We start from the raw sequence: 18,892 nt of genomic DNA, 5'->3' as shown, positions 1-18,892 counted from the left end.
GTGGTTACCATGGAAGAGTGGCTAGGAAAAAGCCTCTGGTATCTGAAGTTAACAGAAAGAAAAGACTTGAGTTTGCAAAAAACATTATTGACAAGGATGAAGCATGGTGGAATGACGTCATTTTCGTGGACGAAAGTCCATTTAGCGTTTTTGGTCAGGCTAGTCGTGTGATGGTGTGGCGTAAGGTGAAAGAAGACATGAAAATTGATAACTTGCAACCAACTGTGAAGCATGGTGGAGGAAGGTTACGGTTTGGGGCTGCATGTCAGCTGCTGGAGTAGGGGAGCTCGTCTTCATTGACGGTAACATGAACAAGGAACAGTATCTTCAAATCCTGAAACAAAATTTACACAAGAGTGCTGAAAAGTTGGGAATACGTAATACTTTTAAATTTTACCAAGACAACGACCCCAAACATAAGTCGTATATTGTGCGCAATTGGTTACTTTATAACTGTTCAAAAGTTATCGATATACCTCCCCAATCTCCCGACTGCAACCCTATAGAAAATCTATGGAATGAGCTGAACAGAAGACTGAGAAAAGTGCCAGTTTATTCAAAAGAAGAGTTAAAGAGACTACTGAAAAAGGAATGGGGCCGTATTGATGGAACATATACAAGCAGGATCGTAGCCAGTATGCCCAGACGGTTGCAGCATGTTATCCAGCAGAACGGGTACCCAACAAGGTATTAATTTCCTATTACACTTGTTATGAAGAAGTATATTTTTTATTTTCTAACTTTTGAATATTAAGTTGACTGTGATATTTTTGTTTATGTTGATAAAATAATAAATAGTTTGATTTTTGTAATGTTAAATTCAATTTGGAAAAATGGATTATATTGTTTACTTTGTATGTTGTACAAATATTTTTGTTTTATACGCAATAATGTATTTATTTCGCTTCAAATTGTTTATTAAAGTTTTGAAATATTCAATTTAAAGCCTGACCGAATAATAAGTTGAGCACCTGTATGTTTTACATGTTTCTCTTTCAATTTCTCCATTCATTCATTGCATTCTTTCCAGTCATTTAGCTCACAGAGAATGCATAACACGTTCTTGTAAACACGGAAATAGAAAGCAATTATGTCTGGTGCTGTCATCAGGGACTGATTGCGTCCCGAAGGAAGTCGTGCTGAGAGTCACCTTTCCTTGGCCGGACGATGCCTCGCTGCCCCGTTACAATTAGCGCGTGTCGTCCAGACTGCACGTGTCTGTACTTGTTAATCAGCCGGTTAAAGCGGTCCGAATCGATACACGGACCGCAGGACGCACTGCGGTTGTCACCTTGACGCTGAGGGATTGACGCGATTCACGAGTCTCGATGCGACGAGTCATCAATACGCAGTAAAATCTTCGACGATGTGCGAGTTTCACTGAATCGAGTTGCTGAATTGGGGAGCTGCAGATTGCACACGCAATAGGAACTACATTTCCTCTTCTTTCACGCCCCACATTGCAGCTATAAATGTGCTAGAACATACATGGGCACAATTTTCAGTACGTGAGGCACTCGATTTGAAATAGTTTGTTTACTAGGAGAGGAGACTGCAGAGTAGGATGGGAAATATAAACTGCTGTGACCTGCGTCTCCTTATCGTAATCGCTAAGGCGGTCAGTGGCGAATTATTAGGAAAGCGCTAGGTTAACGTGAGACTCTCGAAAACTTTTATTCAATTTGGCAAATTAATTCGGCTTCTTTAATCATAAACCTCTTTACTGTTTCTCCGTCGCTGAATTGATTTAAATCACAGGCGAGAAATTGCGTAACTAGCCAATAATATTCCATCACGTTGTCTACGTTTATTTTCTTGAATATTCTGGCGTTTATCAAGATTACTTAATAGATTTGCACGTTGTCGACCTAAAATAATTTCAGAAAATCATATTTCGTTTCCTACGCACATTTGATATATTTTTTTTTATAAATTTCTTTTCGAAATAATACGTACAAACAACATTTAATTCCCCGTACATTTTTAATGCAGCGTGTTTAAGGTATAATGTCGTATTTAGTATACTATGCAAATGTTAAGATCGTAAATTTTCTTCGGATTAGTACGAAAAAATAACATTTAATTTGTCTTACCTTCTAATTCAGCATGTTCTTTATGACATAAGGCGTAATTTATTTTATTTTATTTATTTATTTAACCTGGTAGAGATAAGGCCATCAGGCCTTCTCTTCCCCTCTACCAGGGGATTACAACTACAATATTAAGACTACAATTACAATTATAATTACAATTAATATTGTCGTTGTATATTAAATTTATTAATGCCTAATAGGATTTTCGAGCATAACATACATCGTATATTCTCCCCATCTGAACAGCAAAAAAACTCTTCCTCCCATTTCTCATGAAATAATTGTTTTCTAACGCGTACACACTGCTTTGATAATGCCATTATGCCACCACTGATATTGCTTATGAAACTGATATAGAACCTGCCCACCCCTAGGAGCTACGTGAGGGAGGAAAGGGATCTGTGAAGATGATGTCACTCAGAGCGATAAGCTCTGTGAAGGTCAGTGAGGCACAAGTTCTCAAGTGAGGCACGATGCCCAAGTATGTTCTAGATTAACGACGTGAGCTTCATTCGATAACCAGAAGTTTGTATACGTTTGGAGTTCTCATTTTTTACAGCTCTCCAACCTCTGTGCTCGCTCAAACCTTTGCTTCCTCCGCGTGATGCTCATCTCTTTTTACTTTTACGTTAGAGGAAATATTGTGATGCTTTAAAAAACCGATCTCAAGATTTTCGTATCACTAACACCGATAAAGACATTCGGCATGCGGTCAGTCTGTGTACGAGATTTATCGTAAACCTCTGGACTGATTTTGTTCATATTCAATATTTACGAGTCAATTTATAGGAAAATGTTGTAGGCCTACATGAAATGTAACAGTTTTTAATAAAAAAATCTATATTTGAAATGAAAATCGTATGATGATGATGACATAATCGACAAACGATTTTTTAAATTTTTGTTTCTCCATAAAATTAAGAAATACTGTACAAGAACAATAACACAGCAACAACAACGATGGTAATAATAATAATAATAATAATAATAATAATAATAGTCCATGAAGGACCATGACCGACCAGTCGGCTGCTGGCCTCACGTCCACACGCTGAAACAGAGGTGGACGATCATCCAACCAAAATGGGAGTATCGTGTGGTTAGCACGATGATCCTCCCAGCCTTTATAGCTGGTTTTCGTAACTAGATTTCGCTACCTATCGTAGCTCTCCAAGTGCAACACGAAGTTGGGTGGGCACCAGTCCCATACACTGGCCGAAATTTCATGAGAACATTTCTTCCCCCATGAGGACTCGAACCAGCGTTAATAATAATAATAATAATAATAATAATAATAATAATAATAATAATAATAATAATAATAATCAGTTTTGTATAATATTATTATCGAATTTGGTATTCCCAAGAAACTAGTTCGATTAATTAAAATGTGTCTCGGTGAAACGTACAGCAGAGTCCGTACAGGCCACCTTCTGTCTGACGTTTTTCCAATTCACTGCGGGCTAAAGCAAGGAGATGCACTATCACCTTTACTTTTTAACTTCGCTCTAGAATATGCTATTAGGAAAGTTCAGGAAAAGGTGCTTACGAAAATATCTGGGCTAAGAGGGATGAAGTCATAGAAGAATGGAGAAAGTTACACAACGCAGAACTGCACGCATTGTATTCTTCACCTAACATAATAAATTAGGAACATTAATTCCGGACGTTTGAGATGGGCAGGGCATGTAGCATGTATGGGTGAATCCAGAAATGCATATAGTGTGTTAGTTGGGGGACCTGAGGGGAAAATGACTTTTGGGAGGCCGAGACGTAGATGGGAGGATAATATTAAAATGGATTTGGGAACTGGATTAATCTTCTGAGGATAGGGAATGATGGCGGGCTTATGTGAGGGCGGCAACGAGCCTCTGGGTTATTTAATAACCAATAACCAATAATAATAATAATAATTATAATAATAGTAGCTAATAATAATAGTAGCTAATAATAATAATAATAATAATAATAATAATAATAATAATAATAATAAAAGGAAGAGAGTTTGTTCCCAGACTATTAAAGCTCGGAGAAAATTATTTTGCCTGCACCGGATGTTTGAAAAGATATCTGTGAAATGCTAGGTGATGAAATATAACGTAATTTGAAATAACGAATATATATAAACAAGTCCATTATTTTAAATAGTTTCCGAAATAATTACAGTTGAAATATTCCAACATACGATGTCAATTATTGTGTATAGCAACTTTTATGTGATGAATAAGAACAAGGTTCACATATTATATCCAATCCTTTTGTTCTTTCAGTAAAAATAACACAAGATATAAGGAAAAAGACGAAAAAAAAAAAAGCAAAATCAACATGGGACCTTGGATAACAGCTGTTTTGTGTCCGCCATGTTGAATATTTGTCTTTGGATAAGTAGATATCCAACGTTATGACTGGATAATTTTTCCAGTGATTTACAACAGGATGAAGTTATCTTGAGTTTTTAGAAACACTTTTACATTTATTTTCATATTTGAGCCGTTCAGAGCAGAAGTGGTGTAAGTCAAAATTGGGTAATGAGGTTTAAAGTAAACATTCTGTAAAATACAGAGCAAAGTAGCAATTAATATATCCTTCGTGCTATCCACTGACTACTAATAGTTTAAATAAATTGAATATTAATTGCTACTTTGCGCTGTATTTTACGAATGTTTACTTTAACCCTCATTACACATTTTTGACTTACACCACTCAACGGCTCATTTGTCAAACTTTCTAAAAACCGGCCATTAGTTATATCACAAAAAGGGGGGATGTCAGCTAAGAAGACGTCTATATACACAATGATATTTTCTGAACTCCGAACGTTGTACACCGTGTGTGTTGGGAAGTCGTCAGCCGACTGAATGGACCTCGAAATAGCTTGACGTTAACCCTCACTTTCCTTTTACAGCCCCCCTTTACGCCGTTTTAAAGTGAGGCCAGTTCTTCTGAGAGTTGATGGACACTCACGACTGTTTACAACTTATGTTCTATTTTTGGATTCCACTGGAGTTGTGCTACTGTCCCACATTGTCAGAATTAGGCCTATGTGGCCACATTGACTGACTTTAGTTAGTTACGTTCTCAGTTCATGCCATTCTATTCGATAACTGATGAGTTTCTCTCCTATTTTATTTATTTTTTTATTTTTTATTTCTAAATGATTCATGTTTATTTCATCATCCTTAATTAAAACTTTTCTATCATTTATCTTATTTATATTATTTAGTTTATGTTACAGCTTCTGCTGTATGAGATTATGGATAATCACGTATCAGCGATTATTTAATATATATTGATAATTGAAGTGGAATGCAACTGTTTTAATAAAAATGAAATTGAATCAACTAAGCCTTCTTGACTAGTAATCGTTCATAGAGTTTTTTTTTTGTTTGAAGGTTTTGACTATGTTTTTGTCCCGCACTGTTTTTTTTTTCTCGCAACTGCAGAGATTTTTTTTTTATATTGAGAATTAAATTAATGACTTTCTCAAATCACGCTATCAAATGTTTCATTATTAGGGCCGTCACATTTATTTAAAGAGTTTTCAACTGTTGAGATTTTTCAGATCGAAATTAAAATATAATAATAATAGTAGTAGTTGTAGTAGTAGTAGTAGTAGTAGTAGTAGTAGTAGTAGTAGTAGTAGTAGTAGTAGTAGTAGTAGTAGTAGTAGTAGTAGTAGTAGTAGTAGTAGTAGTAGTAGTAGTAGTAGTAGTAGTAGTAGTAGTAGTAGTAGTAGTAGTAGTAGTAGTAGTAGTAGTAGTAGTAGTAGTAGTAGTAGTAGTAGTAGTAGTAGTAGTAGTAGTAGTAGTAGTAGTAGTAGTAGTAGTAGTAGTAGTAGTAGTAGTAGCAGCAGTAGCAGTAGCAGTAATAACAATAGTACTTAATAAGAATTTTATCGCCCTTCAAAATCCATTGTCCTGTACAGGGTTTGAACTCACGAACCTCGGACTTAACAGAATGACAATGCTAGACCAAAAAGTACGCACAGATGTTTACAGCTGCGAGAACACAGCAGCCGGTGGTTACATTTCTGACGCTGTCGAAATTCTACTTCCCGATCAGTGCATTACCGTCGTGCCAGAATGTTGTTATGAATGCAGAACTATCCTGGAAACCTTATCTAGAAAAAATGAAGTACAACTCATTTGGGTCCAGGACACAGTGGGGTGTGCAATAATGAGCAAGCTGATTTGCTGACCAAGCATGGAACTACCATACTACTACTATTACTAGTATTACTGGTATTATCACTACCATTACTGCTGCTATTATTACCACCACTTATACTGTTTCTACTAAAATATTGAAAACTACTGTACTACTACTACTACTACTACTACTACTACTACTACTACTACTACTACTACTACTACTACTACTACTACTACTACTACTACTACTACTACTACTACTATCTCTACCACTACTATTTTGACTAGTACTACAACTACTGCTACTTCTACCATTACTAGCTTTACTACTACTACTACTACTACTACTACTACCACCACCACCTCTACCACTACTGTTTTTGCTAATACTACTACTACTACTACTTTTGTTACTACTACTATTACTACCTCTACCACTATTTTTACTACTACTACTACTACTACTACTATTTTTACTAGTACATTTTACTACTGCTAATGCTACTACTACCACTACTATTTTTACTAGATAGTACCATTACTATTTTACTACTATATTATGAGTACTATTTTTACTACTACTACTACTACTACTACTACTACTACTATCTCTACCACTACTATTTTGACTAGTACTACAACTACTGCTACTTCTACCATTACTAGTTTTACTACTACTACTACTACTACTACTACTACTACTACCACCACCTCTACCACTACTGTTTTTGCTAATACTACTACTACTACTACTACTACTACTACTACTACTAGTACTACTCTACTTTTGTTACTACTACTATTACTACCTCTACCACTATTTTTACTACTACTACTACTACTACTACTATCTCTACCACTACTATTTTTACTAGTACATTTTACTACTACTAGTACTACTACTAATGCTACTACTACTACTACTACTATTTTTACTAGATAGTACCATTACTATTTTACTACTATATTATGAGTACTATTTTTACTACTACTACTACTACTACTACTACTACTACTACTACTACTACTACCACCACACCACTATTACCACTATCACTACTATTTTTACTAGTATTACTGTTTTACTATTACTACCACTACTATTTTTATTACTACTATAACTACTACTATTTTTACTACTACTACTACTACTACTACTACTACTACTACTACTACTACTACTACAACTATTACTGCTACTGCTGCTGCTACTACTACTACTACTACTACTACTACTACTACTACTACTACTACTACTACTACATTAATTATTTTGTGGCCAAATGTATGGATTCAGACTGCAAGCTATGTCTGCAGAAGACCTACATCTCGCAAGACCGCAGAGGCCTCTGACACCAAAAGTAGAAAACATAGTGGGAGGAGGGAATAGTGAAGCAATAGGTTGCAGGTAATCGACCCTATATAGCAAGCCGGTGCTGGAGCAGACAGGTTACACATCGTTCAAGTTGGTGGCTGGACTGGTTTGCAGTTATCATGCCGTAGACGGTACTAATTACTTAGTCAAACAATTTTTTTGTAATGGAATGTGGGAATAGTTAATTTGAATTAATTAGAATTTGATAAATCGTTATTCACCAGGTGTGACGGGGTTTCTGCAACTAGTGCTGTGGCAGTTGACTCTGCACATTTCAGCGGTGATCATGTTGCTTACAAGAAACGATCAATATATCCGGATGAGTAAATCGTCCAGCAGTGACTCGGTGAGCGTCACTGTGGTAGAATGCCGTGCTCCTCGGTGAGTCATCGTGGACGCAGTGCGCCGCAGTGACTCACGGGGTCGACGTGGTGCGGGTTTGAAAGCGGGACCCCGCTGGTCGATACCGGCTCGATTAATATTTCAGGCGCACCACGTGCTCTCAACAAGTGGTGGGCGGGCGTGTTGCGTGATGCAGGGGTCCGTCCGTGTAGTCACTGACCACTGGTAACGCCATCCACCGCTAGCAGTTCGAATTTAGATATGCGTGTATTTGGGCCTCTTGATGGCTGATTATCCAGTCCAATCGCAATTGAGAGTCGAAATCCCGCCTAATCCAAGAGCAATGCATGTTGTCTGAGACGGAACTCTTGGCGGTCTTCCATGTCCATTCAATGTCATTATTAAGACACGATTTTATTAACTTTATTACCGGAGAGAAAAGTGTTGAGAACAGAGTTTGTCTATGCCATCGTCCCTGTACTTCACTAATTGAACTGCGATCGGCAAATGAACTAGAAAATTCGTGACAGAGGCGCTGACACGAGTCATCAGGTACGACGACGGGAGCTGAGGTACATGATTCTGCCTGGAAGATGGATGAGACTCGGGTATATAAGAGTGTTTTGCGCATCTTAAAATGACCTTTGTGCGCAGAGGAACTAGTTAAATAAATTATTAAGTAAATTATCAGAAATTTAAGTAATAAATAAATAAATAAATAAATAAATAAATAAATAAATAAATAAATAAATAAATAAATAAATAAATAAATAAATAAATAAATAAATAAATAAATAAATAAATAAGTGAGTAAGTAACTAAATAAATAAGTAAATAAGTAATTGAAATAAATAAATAATTTAATTAATTAATAAGTGGAAAAATGAATTGAATTGATAGCTGATTAAATTACTTGTTAATTAATAATGAAGTGAATAATAAATTAGTGAATATTAATAACACGTGAATAAGTAGCTAAATAAAGGAATTAATAAATAAGTGAATAAGTATATGAATGAATAAATAAATGAGTGAAAAAAATAAATAAATGAATTGATAAATAATTGAATTAGTGAATGGATTGATAAATAAGTAAATAAATGAATTGAATATATTAATGAATAATTGAATAAGTAAATGAATTAATTGATAAATAAGTGAGTAAATAAATGAATGAATTGATAAATGAGTAAATAAATGAATGAATTGGTAAATACGTGAGTAAATAAATGAATGACGGAATTGATAAATAAGTGAGTAAATGAATGAATTGATAAGTAAATTAATAAATGAATTTTTGATAAATAAATGAATTGAATATATTAATGAATAATTGAATAAGTAAATGAATTAATTGATAAATGGATAAATAAACGAATGATAAATGAGTAAATGAATGACGGAATTGATAAATGAGTAAACAAATGAATGACGGAATTGATAAATAAGTGAGTAAATGAATGAATTAAGTGAATTAATAAATGAATTTTTGATAAATAAGTGAATAAATAAATGTATTGATAAACAGGCTAAGTGAATAAATGAATGAATGAATTGATAAATGAGTAAATAAATGAATGAATTGACAAGTAAGTGAGAAAATGACTTGATCAATAAGTGAATTAATAAATGAATTATTTGTTAAATAAGTGAGTAAATAAATGAATTGATAAACAGTGCTAAGTGAATAAATAAATGAATGAATTGATAAATGCGTAAATAAATGAATGAATTGATAAATAAGTGATTTAATAAATGAATTGATAAATAGGCCAAGTGAATGAATAAATAAACGAATGAATTAATAAATGACTAAAAATTGAATTAATTGATAAGTGAATAAATACATGAATGAATTGATAAATGAGTAAATATATGAATGAGTTGATATTAATAAAGAGAAAGTATTTATAGGGCTAGCAGATTATTCTAATGAAATGTAGGAGGCAATGGTTTATAATGTAGAATATTACACTATAATGTAAGACATTGTAAGATAATGCAGGGAAATTTAATATTAAAATCTAAAATGCAACTAATATACATTTATGTTTATATTTTCTTAAAATATTTAAACACACACAGAATAACAACTATCAATGAACCTCATCAATTATTATACTTAGAAAAAAAAGATCAGGAAAAACATCAGGCCTCTTTCAAATATGATCACGAAAATCTACACAACTGAAGTTTGTAAAATTTGGTCTGCAGAAGTAAAGTTTTTAAAAATTTAGCCCCGGGTTAAAGTACTGCAAAAAATAATATGCCAGACTTCATTGCAAAAAATCTCGCTGTAAATATTTCAGTAATTATTATCGTGGTAATACAGCTAGCCACGTGGCTCGATTAACACCAGAACATACAAATTATTTTATAAGCTTTAGGCCTATGTTGCTGGAGGACATAAGACATTTTGCTTCGTGTTCATTTCTTGATGTCGTAAGCACATATACTTCACTAAAAATCAGTGAATTTACACTTTCTTTTGGGCATCTTGGCGCACGTGTTACAACTGAACCACTACTAACAAGTTTCGTACTTCAACACCCTGCGATGACCAAAAAACAATAAACCAATGCAGTGTTTCTATTGCTGCCCATTTCAGTACGCTTTGGAGGCCATTGCTGCAACATTTTTTGTCCTCTGCCATGACAGCAAATACTATTGAATTAATATTTTCTGTGATGACAGACATGTTGCCGTGTTGAGCTGTGGCTAATTCCGTTCTTTTTCGAGTCACCCTTCCATTTTAAAACTGATGAATATTTCTTTCTGAAAATGTAGACGTTCGAGATTTTTCAGATATTCCCCCCCTGACACCGAACACAAGATTAAAATGTAGGGCAAGTTCGGGATTTTCCGGACATCTGGTAAACCTAAGTATGTGTCACCTTCATAGCATTAAGTTTTTCATTAGGCAATCGTTCAAAAGCATACTACATTTTCAAGAAAACAAAAATACATTTTTTTAATTGAATACTATACTTATTTAAAAATATAAAATCTTCAATGTAATTTCGTTACATAGTCAATTGTATAATATGGAAAAGTACACAAGGAACTGTATACAATTTTGTGCGAGATCGTGCGTATTTGCTTGGTTTCCTCACAAAACCAATCCGCGGAAAGTCTAAAATTCCACATTCAGTATTCCCAACCTAACACACATAACAATTTCCCTCTTCTTACCGCTTAAGTGACATATTGATTTTACTGCTTTAGGCTTTTAACATATTATTTTAGAGACGTTCAATATAGTAATAATTATAAATTGGAAACTTACCACTGCAATTGCACCTAAATTGCACTGCTAATTATTGTTTTTAAATATTTGCAAAAAGTAAGTAAACTCTACAACTCCACTAAAGTTACTGCATTCGTGAGGCAAGTAACATTAAGGAAGCCGTGAAAAATCAACAAGATTCCAGACTCATCATAGACTGGGGGGGGGGGAAAGACAGACGTATATCACGGTCTGCTGGAGTATAGTAAACACAGAAAACATTTTAAAGCAACAGTGTTGAAGATAGATATTTTTGTTTTGCAAATTTGCCGTCATTGAACAGAAACCAAGATGGAGATTTCATTGCAACTAATTAGAAATTCCTCTTTCAGGTATGTAATAAACGATCTTCGGACAAAATAATGTACGATACACGAGCGGTATATTTTCTTTCAATTCTCGGAAATTAAAAAACCTCAACTACGTTTCGCTTTTTCAAACTTTTCCTCGAACATGAAAACTTCAACATACCGCTTTTGTAACGAATATTACTATTAAAAAAATTAATCAACGCCAGGTCATATCTATTACGTTGTTCACAATACTTTTTTTAGGTATGTATCTTAGGTTCTTTTTTTAAATAAACAATTTTCATAATTTACATTAAATGAGAAAGATCTCATCCATCGAAATAGAGTTAGGAAATGATCCCAGGATGAAGGTAGCATTCCCTCGCTGAACCGCAATTCCAATGCTTTGACGAAGGAAATTGATACATCTAGGATCGCCGGTACAGGACAGTAGGCGTGTACCAATTTGGGTCAGTAGATCTTTAGCGTCTCCACACCATGGACCAAAGGTCTGAACTGCAAAAGCGACGAAGATGTAAGTTGATGTTAAATGTTCATTGTACGTCGTTTAGTATGATAAGCGGATTCAGCAGCAGATCCAGCTCAATTGACAGAAGATTTTAAATGGGAAAGGGCTAATGTATCTACACATGTAAAATCCCAGATGAGTGATTTACCTTTGGACCAAGGAATTAATGTCAAGCCATCAGGTCGTTTACCATCTGACAGACTAATACCAGATGGTTCAAGAAGAATTGGAATGTCACAGGAGGTTAAAGATCCACTGATGATGTCATTAATAGCAGAATGCCTAGGAATGCGACCTTTACTTCTGGCACAGCTTAAGTGTTCTTCATAGTGTTCTGCCCAAGGGCAGGTCTTTCACTGTAAACCCAGCATTCGCCAGTCTTTCCTATTTTCTGCCTTCCTCTTTGTTTCTTCATATGATCCATATACCTTCTCTTCCTTTACCAAACGTTATCGAAGTCGCTGCGCCCACAGTTATTACGAGGCAGCGACGTTGTTCTCCCCTGACAAATAGGAAGCCGATCGATACTCCAAGTGATTGTTATCTCTCAGATAACACGAGTCAGTTGGTGAAACAGGCGTCCATATCGCGCGTGGCTCTTTAATTATCACATGTAAACAGAGGCACACGTCGTAGGACGAAACTGTATTGTTATTTTGTAGATTGTGTGAAGGATTTATTGGATCGATGTGTCAGCTTGATGAAAGGGGAAATGTAGGTCAAAACTGACCAAAAATAATAATTTAATAATACTTACTTACTTACAAATGGCTTTTAAGGAACCCGAAGGTTCATTGCCGCCCTCACATAAGCCCGCCATCGGTCCCTATCCTGTGCAAGATTAAGCCAGTCTCTATCATCATACCCCACCTCCCTCAAATCCATTTTAATATTATCCTCCCATCTACGTCTCGGCCTCCCTAAAGGTATTTTTCCCTCCGGTCTCCCAACTAACACTCTATATGCATTTCTGGATTCGCCCATACGTGCTACATGCCCTGCCCATCTCAAACGTCTGGATTTCAAGTTCCTAATTATGTCAGGTGAAGAATACAATGCGTGCAGTTCTGTGTTGTGTAACTTTCTCCATTCTCCTGTAACTTCATCCCGCTTAGCCCCAAATATTTTCCTAAGCACCTTATTCTCAAACATCCTTAACCTATGTTCCTCTCTCAGAGTGAGAGTCCAAGTTTCACAGCCATATAGAAGAACCGGTAATATAACTGTTTTATAAATTCTAACTTTCAGATTTTTGGACAGCAGACTGGATGATAAGAGCTTCTCAACCGAATAATAACACGCATTTCCCATATTTATTCTGCGTTTAATTTCCTCCCGAGTGTCATTTATATTTGTTACTGTTGCTCCAAGATATTTGAATTTTTCCACCTCTTCGAAGGATAAATCTCCAATATTTATATTTCCATTTCGTACAATATTCCCGTCACGAGACATAATCATATACTTTGTCTTTTCGGAATTTACTTCCAAACCGATCGCTTTACTTGCTTCAAGTAAAATTTCCGTGTTTTCCCTAACCGTTTGTGTATTTTCTCCTAACATATTCACGTCATCTGCATAGACAAGAAGCTGATGTAGCCCGTTCAACTCCAAACCCTGCCTGTTATCCTGAACTTTCCTAATGGCATATTCTAAAGCGAAGTTAAAAAGTAAAGGTGATAGTGCATCTCCCTGCTTTAGCCCGCAGTGAATTGGAAAAGCATCAGATAGAAACTGACCTATACGGACTCTGCTGTATGTTTCACTGAGACACATTTTAATTAATCGAACTAGTTTCTTGGGAATACCAAATTCAATAAGAATATCATATAATACTTCCCTCTTAACCGAGTCATATGCCTTTTTGAAATCTATGAATAACTGATGTACTGTACCCTTATACTCCCATTTTTTCTCCATTATCTGCCGAATACAAAAAATCTGATCAATAGTCGATCTATTACGCCGAAAACCGCACTGATGATCCCCAATAATTTCATCTACGTACGGAGTTAATCTCCTCAAAAGAATATTGGACAAAATTTTGTACGACGTCAACAAAAATAATTTAATAATAATGATAATAATTTATTTATTTAATCTGGCAGAGCTAAGGCCAGTAGGCCTTCTCTTCCGCCCAGTCAGACTCTAATTCTAATTGAATACAATTGCTTACATAGTTATTACATTAATATCTAGACCATAAAACAACATGAAAGTAAATAATGAAAGTTGGATAAGTAATGTTAGTGTGACAATAATAAACATTTGTAAGAAATAGTTATAATAATATTAACATTAATACTAATAATACTAATAATAATAGTAATAGTAATAATAATAATAATAATAATAATAATAATGAGATAATTTAGATATTTATCTGTGATATATATATATAACCATTAAACATTGAGAAACCTGAAAAAGCTATTATTGTTAACTAGAATTGTTAGAAAAATATTTCGTTAGCCTATTCTTAAATTCGTTTGATGTCTGACAGTCCCTGACATTACTCGGTAGGGAATTCCAAAGTCGAGGAACAGCCACAGTGAAAGAAGATGAATATGAGGATGTTCGGTGGGAGGGAATGGATAATATTGAGGAGTGTTGTGATCGTGTGTCTAGGTTATGATGGGTGGATAAATTTTCAAAACGAGACGCAAGATAGACAGGAGTGGAGAAATGCAATATGTGAAAGAGAAGGGAAAGACAGTGGATTTTCCTACGATCTTCTAGACGGAGCTAGGACAACATTTCGAGGGATGGTGTTACGTGATCAGCCCGGCGAATATTGCAGACGAAACGGACTCACATATTATGAACACGTTGTAGTCTCTGCGCCGAAGTAACGCTTAGGTCAGTAAGCAGAATATCACAGTAATCGAAGTGGGGCATCACGAGTGTTTGCACTAACATTTTTTTCATGGAAAAGAGTAGAAAATTCTTCAATCGCCTAAACGAGTCTAAATTAGTCTAAAAAATATTATATATTGTTGGAAATCTCTCCACAAAATTTTACGGCCCAAATGTTAATCTAAGTTTGTTTCAATCAAGAAGAACCATAGAATACTGTAGTTCTAGAAAAAAGATTGAAGAGGGACTTGGACTAGAAAATAATTGTAAAAATTCTTCTTCTTTAGAATTTAGAAAAATGTTATGTTTTATTTAACTACGCTCGCAACTGCCGAGGTTGTATAAGCGTCGCCGGTGTGCCGGAATTTTGTCCCGCAGGAATTCTTTTACATGCCAGTAAATCTACTGACATTAGCCTGTCGCATTTAAGCACACTTAAATGCCATCAACCTGGCCCGGGATCGAACCCGCAACCTCGGACATAGAAGGCCAGCACTATACCAACTCGCCAACCAGGGCGACAGGATTTAGAATAATTGAGCTGTCAATTTTTTTCGTGTACACTGAACAGTGTCTGTTGCTCTTGTGGGTCACAAGAGGTAAAATATAATTAAACATGTGACAAAACATGCATGTTCAAACTTTACGACTTGTTATCCGCAGTACCAAATTTTCAATAAGGAAGGAATATTTTCTCAGAAACTGTTTGAGATGAAATAATGAAATTTTGCACACCCTTTTATTATTGCATAATGCAAATTTACCTGCAGAAAATTTGTTTTTAGGTGTATATTTAAAGAACTTTACTTTGGCAAAGCAATGATATATTTTTAATACTACTACACTATTTTAAATTTATTTTTAAAAATGAAGTTTTAAAATTCTGTCTGCAGGGATTTGTTACATATAATGTAAAGCAATTGTGTACAAAATTTCAGAACCATATCTTTAATAGATAATGAGAAAATGTTCCTTATATTTTGTGATATCAGGTTAGATTAAGTGGATTCGTAATTAGGTTTCCTTACACGGTAAAGTATTGCAATTAAGTATAATAATAGAGTCAGTCATTATAATTACCTGTACTAAATTTCAGATGGATAGCTAAAAATTTTGGGATCAGTGATTAATTACACATAACAGTGTATTTGAGACTACTTCTCACCTTGACAAACGTGGAACTCATATGATCACTGGATATACCTTATTTTATTTCAAGGAGTGCAGTTTGGTGGCTTATTTGAACACCGAACTGCACTCCTTGAAATAAAATAAGGTATACCATCGAAGTATGTTAAAAGGACAAGAATGAATTATTTTGTACCGCTGCTTTAGTACAGTTTCCTCTTCTGCTAACAACTCCGTATCATCAGCAAATCTTATGCACTTTATTCTTCTTCGTCCTACTATCACTCTTCCCATGTTATAAAAACATTTCTTCACCAAATCCTCCAAGTACGAGTAGATGATGATGATGATGATAATAATAATAATTTTATTTAATACTGGACGGAATACAATAAATTATAACTTGAATTTAAATTCGTAAGTTTGGACCAAATCCTCCGTGTACGAGTAGATGATGATGATGATGATGATGATGATGATAATAATTTTATTTAATACTGGACGGAATACAATAAATTATAACTTGAATTTAAATTCGTAAGTTTGGACCAAATCCTCCGTGTACGAGTAGATGATGATGATGATAATTTTATTTAATACTGGACGGAATGCAATAAATTATAACTTGAATTTAAATTCGTAAGTTTGGACCAAATCCTCCGTGTACGAGTAGATGATGATGATGATGATGATGATGATGATAATAATAATAATTTTATTTAATACTGGACGGAATACAATAAATTATAACTTGAATTTAAATTCGTAAGTTTGGACCAAATCCTCCGTGTACGAGTAGATGATGATGATGATGATGATGATGATGATGATAATAATAATAATTTTATTTAATACTGGACGGAATACAATAAATTATAACTTGAATTTAAATTCGTAAGTTTGGACCAAATCCTCCGTGTACGAGTAGATGATGATGATGATGATGATGATGATAATAATAATAATAATTTTATTTAATACTGGACGGAATACAATAAATTATAACTTGAATTTAAATTCGTAAGTTTGGACCAAATCCTCCGTGTACGAGTAGATGATGATGATGATGATGATGATGATGATAATAATAATAATAATAATTTTATTTAATACTGGACGGAATACAATAAATTATAACTTGAATTTAAATTCGTAAGTTTGGACCAAATCCTCCGTGTACGAGTAGATGATGATGATAATTTTATTTAATACTGGACGGAATGCAATAAATTATAACTTGAATTTAAATTCGTAAGTTTGGACCAAATCCTCCGTGTACGAGTAGATGATGATGATGATGATGATGATGATGATGATGATGATGATAATAATAATAATTTTATTTAATACTGGACGGAATACAATAAATTATAACTTGAATTTAAATTCGTAAGTTTGGACCAAATCCTCCGTGTACGAGTAGATGATGATGATGATGATGATGATGATGATGATAATAATTTTATTTAATACTGGACGGAATACAATAAATTATAACTTGAATTTAAATTCGTAAGTTTGGACCAAATCCTCCGTGTACGAGTAGATGATGATGATGATGATGATGATGATGATGATGATGATGATGATAATAATAATAATAATAATAATAATAATTTTATTTAATACTGGACGGAATACAATAAATTATAACTTGAATTTAAATTCGTAAGTTTGGACCAAATCCTCCGTGTACGAGTAGATGATGATGATGATGATGATGATGATGATGATGATAATAATAATAATTTTATTTAATACTGGACGGAATACAATAAATTATAACTTGAATTTAAATTCGTAAGTTTGGACCAAATCCTCCGTGTACGAGTAGATGATGATGATGATGATGATGATGATGATGATAATTTTATTTAATACTGGACGGAATGCAATAAATTATAACTTGAACTAGTGGCTTGTGCAGCAAATGCTGCTGCAAACTAAGTTCGTTAGACGTTCAAATAAAAATGTTTCAGATTTATTTTCAATGAAGAATACTTGTCTTTTTGATAGTTATTTGCTTCCATAATAATGAAACATACTCCCTCTGAACGGATTTTTTTTAAGCCAAATACTTTTTCTTGAACCTATCCAATTTCAGTTTTTGAGTTTCAACGCGGAAACGCAAGTATCAATGTCAGGACGATAGCAGTAGCTATTTCAGGTCATTGTGGATTGTAGGCAAAAGTTAAAAAAAAAAAAAATGTCAGGTTTGCCAAGGTTTCCAACAATAGCATTTTCGTATAGCTGCTGCATGTAGAACTTGAAATGTAGAGCGTAAAATCATTTTATCCTACTAAGAGATCTTGCTGAAATGATCTAGAGACTACAAAATTTTCTAGGCCTCTTATTTTATCAGTAAGTAATACCTTTTGATCTTTCCTTAGGAACTGTAATTTTTGCGCTCTCTCGACCCAATACTGAAGACAATGACACATATCAATATCTACACTACACCGCCATTAAGTATATGAAAAAGACCCAACCCCACTGGTCTAATAAGTATAAACATATTTGATTTTTAATAACAATATTATTATCTTAACTTAAGTTTTGTAGTTATATATAGCAGTCTCTCAGTAAATTATAGAAATGAAGATCTAAATTAAGATATTCTCTACATTTACTTACATAACCTCAAAACGTTTCACTTTCATGTCATCAATATAGCATCAATATTATGTACAATTAATGAAGAATAGACGCATCATGATATTAACTATAATAATATTCAATTTCTAATGGTAATAATGTCATCAAACCACCTCAAGTTTCGTAGATTTGAATATCCAATACACAGCTGTACTCAGAAAATTATACACCGCAGAATCAATTTTTA

At 34.2% G+C, this 18,892-nt stretch overlaps 1 protein-coding gene across 1 annotated transcript in view; it reads left to right on the top strand.

Moving 5' to 3' along the window:
• The window catches only part of LOC138706618 (chromatin assembly factor 1 subunit A-B), a 479,650-nt gene that overhangs the window by 54,393 nt on the left and 406,365 nt on the right, over positions 1 to 18,892 (top strand). The gene's annotated exons all lie outside the window — the stretch shown is intronic.

Source organism: Periplaneta americana, chromosome 9 (genome assembly GCF_040183065.1).
Source record: "Periplaneta americana isolate PAMFEO1 chromosome 9, P.americana_PAMFEO1_priV1, whole genome shotgun sequence".
NCBI lineage: Eukaryota > Metazoa > Arthropoda > Insecta > Blattodea > Blattidae > Periplaneta > Periplaneta americana.
This window is presented reverse-complemented; position numbering and strand designations above follow the sequence as displayed.